Source organism: Cupressus sempervirens, chromosome 4 (assembly GCF_028749045.1).
Source record: "Cupressus sempervirens isolate cs-2001-9-10 chromosome 4, ASM2874904v1, whole genome shotgun sequence".
NCBI lineage: Eukaryota > Viridiplantae > Streptophyta > Pinopsida > Cupressales > Cupressaceae > Cupressus > Cupressus sempervirens.
In genome coordinates this window covers 554,615,288-554,624,166 of record NC_143121.1, presented here as the reverse complement: position 1 = coordinate 554,624,166, position 8,879 = coordinate 554,615,288, and the positions used below count along the sequence as shown (strand labels likewise).

Sequence of the window (8,879 nt, the reverse complement as noted above, 5' to 3'; positions counted from 1 at the left end):
TTACAACAAATAAAATAAAGAGTAGGCTCAAGAGATACAATCATTGATTGTCGGTCACATAACCAAAATTATTATTTAATAATATTAGGGACATCACAATATTTTAAATAAATAAATTGAATAATGTGTACAAACTAAAAATAAACTCAATGTAATAATAAAGATATAACATTTTAATCTCATAAAATATTTACGTCATAGACGTTCCCTTATTTGAAAGAGAGAAGCTAAAATTCACATATAATGGTAGAAAATAGAGTAGACAGAATGACTACCATCAAAAATATCTTAGTTGTTCATTATAAGTGATTTGATTGAAATCAATTTGCATGGGTTGTCATCTAATGTCAATGGTTATCACAACCTACATTCCCTTCATGGGAACTAAGTCATCATAAAGAGAAATATAACAATCTATTGGGTGCCCTAGCTCTCACCTGGTGGACTTTCATCCCTTACCAATTATGATCAACAAGGTCAATAGTTCAATCTTTGGGGTTGTAAAATTCAAAATCCTAGGATAACCTTCCCCGATCTGTTGTGGCCTTCAGGGGATCAATTTTAAAGTCCACAACTTCGCACACAAATTTGAAACTTGATCTAGTTCTCATAATCAACAACCTACACAAAACCTAGAGGACTAATTTTTTGCTAGCCGCCGTTAGATCTGCATTACAAAGAACTGCAAAGTTTCAATCACTGAACATTCTCTAGGCATCACATTTGCAATGCTCATGGCGATAATGTTGTGCAGAGACAAAGGCCCTTGCTTGAAAAGACATCTATTCAATCCTCCACTCATGTTCACATCAATCAAGAGAATGAAAGATGGGAAACTTAAATTAGGGTTTCATGTTGCTCATGATGTCCTAATGGCTAGTCAGGCCATGGTTGTCAAAGGAAGAACATGGGGAGCCTCTGATCATGATGCTTTTACTGCTATGAGCAGATGGATTCCCAATGTAAACATTAATCTGACTAATGAAATATGTTTTGGTTATGTTGGATACTTCGAGGATAGGGAGAAAATGTAAGGGATCAAATTTAGTATGGGCAAAACTAATGATTTTACTGCTCACCAATTGATTAATAATGAATCTATCATGGTTGTGTTTGGGAAGGATTCTAGGGTTGTGCATCTGATTCTGTCAGCCAGATTGACAATGAATTTGTGACTGTCACTTGATTTTAAGAGAGCTCAAGGCATTTTTCAATGGTGTTCATTGGATCTGTAGTGTAAGTTTTTTATTTAGACTTTCAGCTTGACAGATTTGCTCAATCTAGATTACAATACTGATTGTTGATGGATTCATCGATCATTTTTTAACTAGATGGTGTTCTCTTCTTTTTAACAACCATTTCTATAATTCCTCGATCTTGTGTTAAAATCATTTTGAAACTTTTCTTAATTCATTACGATGAATTTTTTCTTAGAAGTACTCGTAGTGGGTGAGTTTACTTAGTTACACAGGAAATGGAGAAGCACTTCCTTGGCACATTTCTATTTGTTTTAGTAGTTGCTCAAACGGTCATTTGTTTAGAGGATGGAACTGATTTGCCAGCATTGGCAGACGGTCTATCATGTATGTTTTATAATGAAACCTGCCCCAAACTAGAGTCCATCATTAAAGAAATGCTCTAGCCATTGCTTGAAGATGACATTACTCAAGCGCCTACTTTGTTAAGGCTTATTTTACTTGTACAAATGAATTTTGTAGTTGATACTTTATTTTAGTAAATTTAAAATAAAAGATAATTTTAATTAGTTTTAAAATATTTATATTAATGTATTTATAATTTTAATTTTAATTAATGAGAATGAGGTCTCTCATTTCACCTCACAAAGCCTTTCAAAATAAATAAAATAAATTTATTACTCATTGCCTACTTCTTATTTATTTTAACGATAGTTTTAATACACTATTATATGTTTTATAAATTACTTTTAACTGAAAATTTATTTATTCTTATATATTTTAAATTTTTTATAATAGAGGGAAAATATTTCACTTTTAGCTTTTTTTTTTTTTTAAAGTTAATTTTTTAAATCAAAATAATAATTTTTATTATTCACACACATGAAATAAGAAGAACAATTGTTTTAATTACTACACAAAATGATATCAAAACTAAAATTAAATATTTTTTAATAATGCATTTAACAAATTGTGACATAAAAATAAATTCAAAATTTTACTTATCCATTATTAAGCTTAAATTTGTTTAAAACTATTATATAATATAGTAATTATTTTTTATTAAAAATAAAACTTATTACTAGAAAAAAATTAAGATAAAATTAAATAATCTTTCAAAATTATTTTATGAAGGGAAAAATTAAAAAAATACTAATATAAAGTAGTATAGATGATGAGAACACTTTTAGTTGTAAATTTTGAAGTGAGAAGTCAGTGTTGTTACTTTGTGGTGACTGATTAGGGAAGTATTGTAAATACTTCATACATTTTTTGGGGTTCACGGCAGCAACCTGAAATTTTTTTTGTCCCATGGCCTACGCATGGACGACATGTTGTAACCCTAAAGTGGCATAAAAATACTTGTATAAAAGTGCTTAAGTTTAGGGATTGTTTCATTGTAGGTGATGCAAAAATTGGTTCTTGCGGCAGTATTGAGCTTTAAGGGATTATAGATTGTATTCAGTTTGTAATCACTAGATTGTAATAATATCGGACTTGCTATTTGGTGGACATAGCTTAGGGATTGGGTGAACCACGTTAAATATTGGTGTCTTGTGTTCTTTTCTATGTGATTTATTATTTTCTGTTATTGGTTATATTTGCATGTAATTGTTATTTATCTCTGAGATTTAATTCTAACAAGTGGTATCAGAGCAAGGTTTTTTTTCCTTCAGTTATCCTCTTCAAGAAGGTCTCACAATTGAGTGAGTCCCATGATTGAGTGGGAGTGATGGTAGATGAGGGTAAGCTAAGGATTGACAAGTTTAATGTGCAGAACTTTCAGTTATGGAAGATGCAAATGGAAGACTATCTTTATCAGAAGAATTTATGAAAGTTGTTGGAAGGAAAAACCAAGAATTGGGGATCTATGTCAAATGATGACTAGGATCTTTTGGACAGAAAGGCACTTGGAAGCATTCAATTATGCCTGGCACCATTGTTGGCATTTAATATTACAAAAGCAAAGACAGTAGAAGAGTTGATGCAAACCCTAGCGAAACTGTATGAAAAGCCCTCCACTTCAAACAAGGTATTTCTCATGAAGCGCTTATTTAATATGAAAATGACAAAAGATGGATCTATTGTGGATCATTTAAATGAGTTTAATACTATTACTAGTCAGTTATCTTCTGTGGGTATCAATTTTGATAAAGAAATCAGGGCTCTCTTGATTTTGTGTTCTTTGCCTAAAAGCTGGAATGGCTTTGTAATGGTTGTGAATAATTTTGTTCCTAGATCCAGTACCCTAAAATATGATGATATGATTGGTGTTATTTTGAGTGAGGAAACTCATAAGAAATCCTCAGGATAATCTACATCTAAAAGTGCTTTGAATGCAGAAACTTGAGGCAGAACGACTGAGAGACGAAATAATTCTAGAAATTGTGGGAAATCAAGAGGAAAGACAAAGGGGAGGAGGTCTCAATCGAGAGGATCAAACAACTGTTGGTACTATGGGAAACCAGGGCATAAAAAGAAAGATTGTTGGACTCAAAAGAAAAATGAAGGAGATAAACCAGATGGCAAGGAGGCAAATGTGGTAAGTAATAAATTCAAAGAGGATGCTTTGCTTTTGTATTTAGAAAGTGTTGACGATTCATGGGTTTTAGATTCGGGTGTTTCATCTCATACTACACCTCATAGAGGTTATTTCATTGATTAGGTCCAAGGAGATTTTGGGCTTGTTTATTTGGGGGATAATGAACCCTGTCAGATTTTTGGAAAGGGAAAAGTTAAGATTAAGTTGCAAAATGGGAATCATTGGCTACTACATGAGGTAAGACATATTCCAAGGCTGGGTAGGAATTTAATTTTAGGAGGGAAACTCGGTGATGAGTGTTGTGTAGTTACTTTTAATGATAAAAATTGGAAAGTTTCAAAAGGTTCCCTTGCAGTAGCAAAAGGTGTAAAAGTAGGAACCTTATATCTTTGTACAGGTCATATTGTTCCTTCTACTTTAATTGTTTCAAAGAAAAAATGAATGTTCAAGAATAGTTGATGTAGTTGAGCAAGGAGAACAAATAGCTATTGTAAATTATGATACAACATTGTGGCACAACAAACTTGGGTACATGAGTGAGAAAGATATGAAAGTACTTCATTCAAATAATGTTCTACCAGGTTTGAAATGTGTTAATATGGATTTTTATGAAAGTTGTGTGTATGGAAAATAAAAGAGACTGAATTTTGTGAAGACTGGGAAGGAAAATAAAGGAGAGAAATTAGAGTTTGTGCATAGCGATGTATGGGGACCACCTCAGGTCTCTTCCCTTAGTGGCTCTCATTATTATGTTACATTCATTGATGACACCACTAGAAAAGTATGGGTTTATTTCCTTAGGTAGAAATCTGATGTATTTCAATCTTTTAAGAAATGGAAATGCTTGGTTGAAAATGAGACTGGTAAGAAATTAAAATATCTCAGATCAGATAATGGTGGTGAGGATTGTAGTCATGAATTTGAATATTATTGCTCCACTAATGGTATTCATAGGTAGAAAACTATTCCAAGGACTCCATAGGAAAATGGAGTGGCTGAATGCATGAACATGACTATAATGGAGCATACAAGAAGCATGAGGTTGCATGTTGGGTTGCCCTTATACATGTGGGTGGAGGCTGTCAATTCTACTATATATTTGATTAATAGAGATCCCTCTACTCCTTTTGGTTGTGGTATTCTAGAGGAAGCCTAGACCGGTAAGAAGGTAAGTTATTCTTTTCTCAAAACCTTTGGTAGTGAAGTGTTTGCTCATATAGATTCTAAAAAGAGAACCAAGCTACAAGCTAAGTCAAAGAAATGTGTATATGTTGGATATGGCATTAATGAATTTGGTTATAGGCTTTGAGATTTTGAAAATCATAAAATTTCAAGAAGCGGGGATGTCATATTCAATGAGAAAGTGTTGTACAAAGATCAGTTGCAGCAACATGAGAAGAAAGAAGATGATTATGTAGTGTTGGATGATACTCCAAAAGATGATGTTCCAGCCATTCCTCATGATGTGTAACAACCACAACAACAAATACCACACAACCAATGAATGCTAGATGGTCAACAAGGCAAACTAGACCTCCACAAAGATTTTCTCCCTCTTTGTATTGTATTTTACTTACTGATGCTAGTGAACCTGAATGTTATGATGAAGTTGTGCAGGTGGATACTAAGATTTAGTGGAGTTTGCAATGAAAGATGAAATGGACTCTTTGCTAAAAAATAAGACATGGGATTTATGCAAGTTGCCTGCAAGTAAAAGGGCTTTACAAAATAAGTGGGTTTACAAGTTGAAAGAAGAGGATGGAGGTAAGAAAAGATTTAAAGCCAAGTTAGCTATCAAAAGATTTGCATAGAAAAAAGGCATCGATTTTGATGAGATATTTTCTCCTATTGTTAAAATGACTTCTATTTGCACTGTTTTAAGCATTATGGCTATTGAATATTTGTATTTGGATCAGATTGATGTCAAAATAGTATTCCCTCATGGTGATTTGGAAGAAGAGATATATATGGCTTAGCCACAGGGATTTGAGGTCAAAGGTAAAGAAAACTTAGTGTGCAAATTGAAGAAAAGTTTATATGGCTTGAAGCAAGCACATCGGCAATGATATCTGAAATTTTACAATTCTATACATGAGCATGGATAAAGTAGGTGTCATTCAGATCATTGTGCTTACTTTAAGAGGTTGGATGATGATAGCTACATTATTTTATGTTTATATGTTGATGATATGCTTGTAGTTGGGTCTAACATGGGTCAAATTAAGGGGCTGAAATGTCAGTTAGCACATGCATTTGCTATGAAGGATTTGGGGGCAGCAAAAAAAATCCTTGGTATGAAGATTTGTAGAGATAGGAAGAATAGGAAATTGACACTATCTCAGGTTGATTATGTTGAGAAGGTTTTGCAACGTTTTCCTATGGAGAATGCTAAAGCTGACAGCACACCTTTACCTAGTGATTTGAAGTTGACTAAGGAGATGTGTCCCAAGACACAAGAAGAGGAGGATAAGATGTCCAAGGTACCCTATGCTTTAGCTGTAGGAAGCTTGATGTATGTTATGGTATGTACAAGGCTAGATTTTGCACATGAAGTGGGAGTTGTTAGTAGGTATATGAGTCATCCAAGAATTGAGCATTGGAATGCAATCAAATGGATTCTCAGATATTTGAGAGGAACATCCAATAAGTGTTTACACTTTGGAGGCTCTACTACTAATTTATAGGGCTATGTTGACTCAGATTTGGCAAAGGATATCAATACCAAGTGGAGTACTACAGGTTATGTTCTTACTAGTGGTGGGGCAACTATGAGTTGGGTTTCTAGGTTATAGAAGGTTAATGCTTTATCCACTATAGAGGCAGAGCATGTTGCTACTACAGAGGTAGCCAAGGAGATGATATGGCTTCAATTCTTCTTGGAAGAATTGGGACACCCTCAGAGGGATAATTATTTGTTTACTGATAGTCAAAGTGTCATTCATCTTGCCAAGAATTAAACTCTGCATTCAAAGACAAAACACATTCACTTGCAGTACCATTTCATTCGATTAGTTTTGAATGATGGACAATTAAAGCTGGATAAGATACATATAGATGAAAATCTAGTGGATATGTTTACAAAAGTAGTAACAAAGGAGAAGTTGAATTCCTCTTCAACTTTGATTCGTCTTCTAGACTGAACATGAATAAAAGAATAGTAGAGTCCAGGGTGGTTTGATCCAGTGGGAACCCCATGTGGTAGTGGTATTACTACAAGATCAGTCTCTGAGTGGGAGATTGTATTCTAGTGTGGATTTTGATCAATCCCCGAGTGGGAGATTGTTAGTTTGTGGTGACTGATTAGGGAAGTACTATACATACTTCATAAATTCTTTGGGGTTCAAGGGAGCACCTTGAAATTTTTTGGCTCGTAGCCGATATTGTGGCTAATGTATGGCCGACATGTTGTAACCCTAAAGTGACATAAAAATACTTGTATAAAAGGGCTTGGGGTTAGGGCTTTTTTTATTATAGGTGATGTGAAAATTGGTTCTTACAACTATATTAAGTTGTAAGGGATTTCAAATTGTAATTAGGTTGTAATCACTAGATCGTAATAATATCAAACTTTTCGTTTGGTGGAAGTAGCCCAGGGATTGGATGAACCACATTAAATCTTGGTGTCTTGTGTTCTTTTCTATGTGATTTACTATTTTCTATTATTAGTTATATTTGCATTTAATTGTTATTTTTGGCTAAGGTTTAATCCTAACATGTGTAAGGAGGCTAAAGTGCGTGGAATCACTTCCTACACTAATCTTTGAGAGGACAATTATGCAAATTCAACTAACTATTTAAGAGATCTCAAGAAATGCATAATAACTTAATCAAAATAATAATGAATTCATAACACAATGATTACCATGGGGAAACCCTTCCAAGAGAAAAACCCCACCCTCCAAAACCTGCACAATGTATTCTTAAATTTGGAGGATTACAATACCCTTGCAATGCAAGTTCTTATAGGAGCGCATCACCACAACTCAAACACAGACTCAGACTTAGAGAGACTCCTTCTAGCACTAGTCTTGGAAATTGAACTCCATGACTCAAACATCTCCCCAAGCCCTCCTTTTATAGTGATTTACCAATTGGAACTCATTTGTGGTTTTACAAAACCATGAGCCAAAACCATGGGGAAAACAACCATGTCACATGTTACCTACTTGTAATTTGTAACTCCAAGAATACCATTTTCATCCATAATTTTGTCCTCTTGTTTAGATCCCCATAAAATTCATATAATGAGTTGTTTACAATCTGAAAATAACCCTTCTATATTGTTCTAGATAATAGACACTTTTTAATAACTCATACACCTTTTTCCAACTCATAAACATGTGGAAAACTATCACAAACAAATTCTAAAATTTTCTAGAGTTTTTCAACTAAAATTTTCTAGTTTTTTCTAGAAAAAGCTTGCAAGGTTGAGACACAATTCTCAACATTCTCCCACTTGTCAAACACCTTGCAAGAGTTAGGGGATCCACAATTTCATGGACTTAATTGATAGGGACCGAGAGGCCCATAGTCTCTGAACACCATCTGAACTTCTTTGTGCTCATGGGCTTAGTTAATCCATCAACAACATTCACCAAAGTCTCTACCTTCTCTAGCTTCATCTTGCCATCCTCAACCATATCTCTCACAAAATGATATTGTACATCAATGTGCTTGGTCCTAGCATGAAATGTCAGGTTCTTCGCTAGGCAGATTACACTCTAACTGTCACTATAAATTGTCACTACACCCTATTTGAACTCTATATCTAAACACAATCTCTTAAGTCAGATGGCTTCCTTGCAGGCATGAGTAGCTACCATATACTTTGCCTTTGTAGTGGACAAAGCAACCACAGCTTGTCACTTTCTCATTCAACTGATTACACCATTGAATAATGTAAACACATATGCACTGGTGAATCTTCCTCTATCAATATCATCAGCCTAGTCTGAATCTACATAGCCTTGAATATCCAAGGAATTCTCATACCATGTTCCATGAAAACATATAGAGTACTATGAGATACCCTGTGAGTATCTGCAAACTCTTTATACTGCATCCCAATGTGCTCTATATGGATTAGACACATAACAGGAAAGTACTCCCATTGCTTGGGCAATTTTTGATCTTATACATAC

At 34.1% G+C, this 8,879-nt stretch overlaps 1 pseudogene; it reads left to right on the top strand.

Annotated features, from left to right (window-relative positions):
• The first annotated feature begins 743 nt into the window (after window positions 1-743).
• LOC149562391 (GDSL esterase/lipase At4g10955-like) lies at window positions 744-1,235 on the top strand (annotated as a pseudogene).
• The last annotated feature ends 7,644 nt before the right edge of the window (window positions 1,236-8,879 follow it).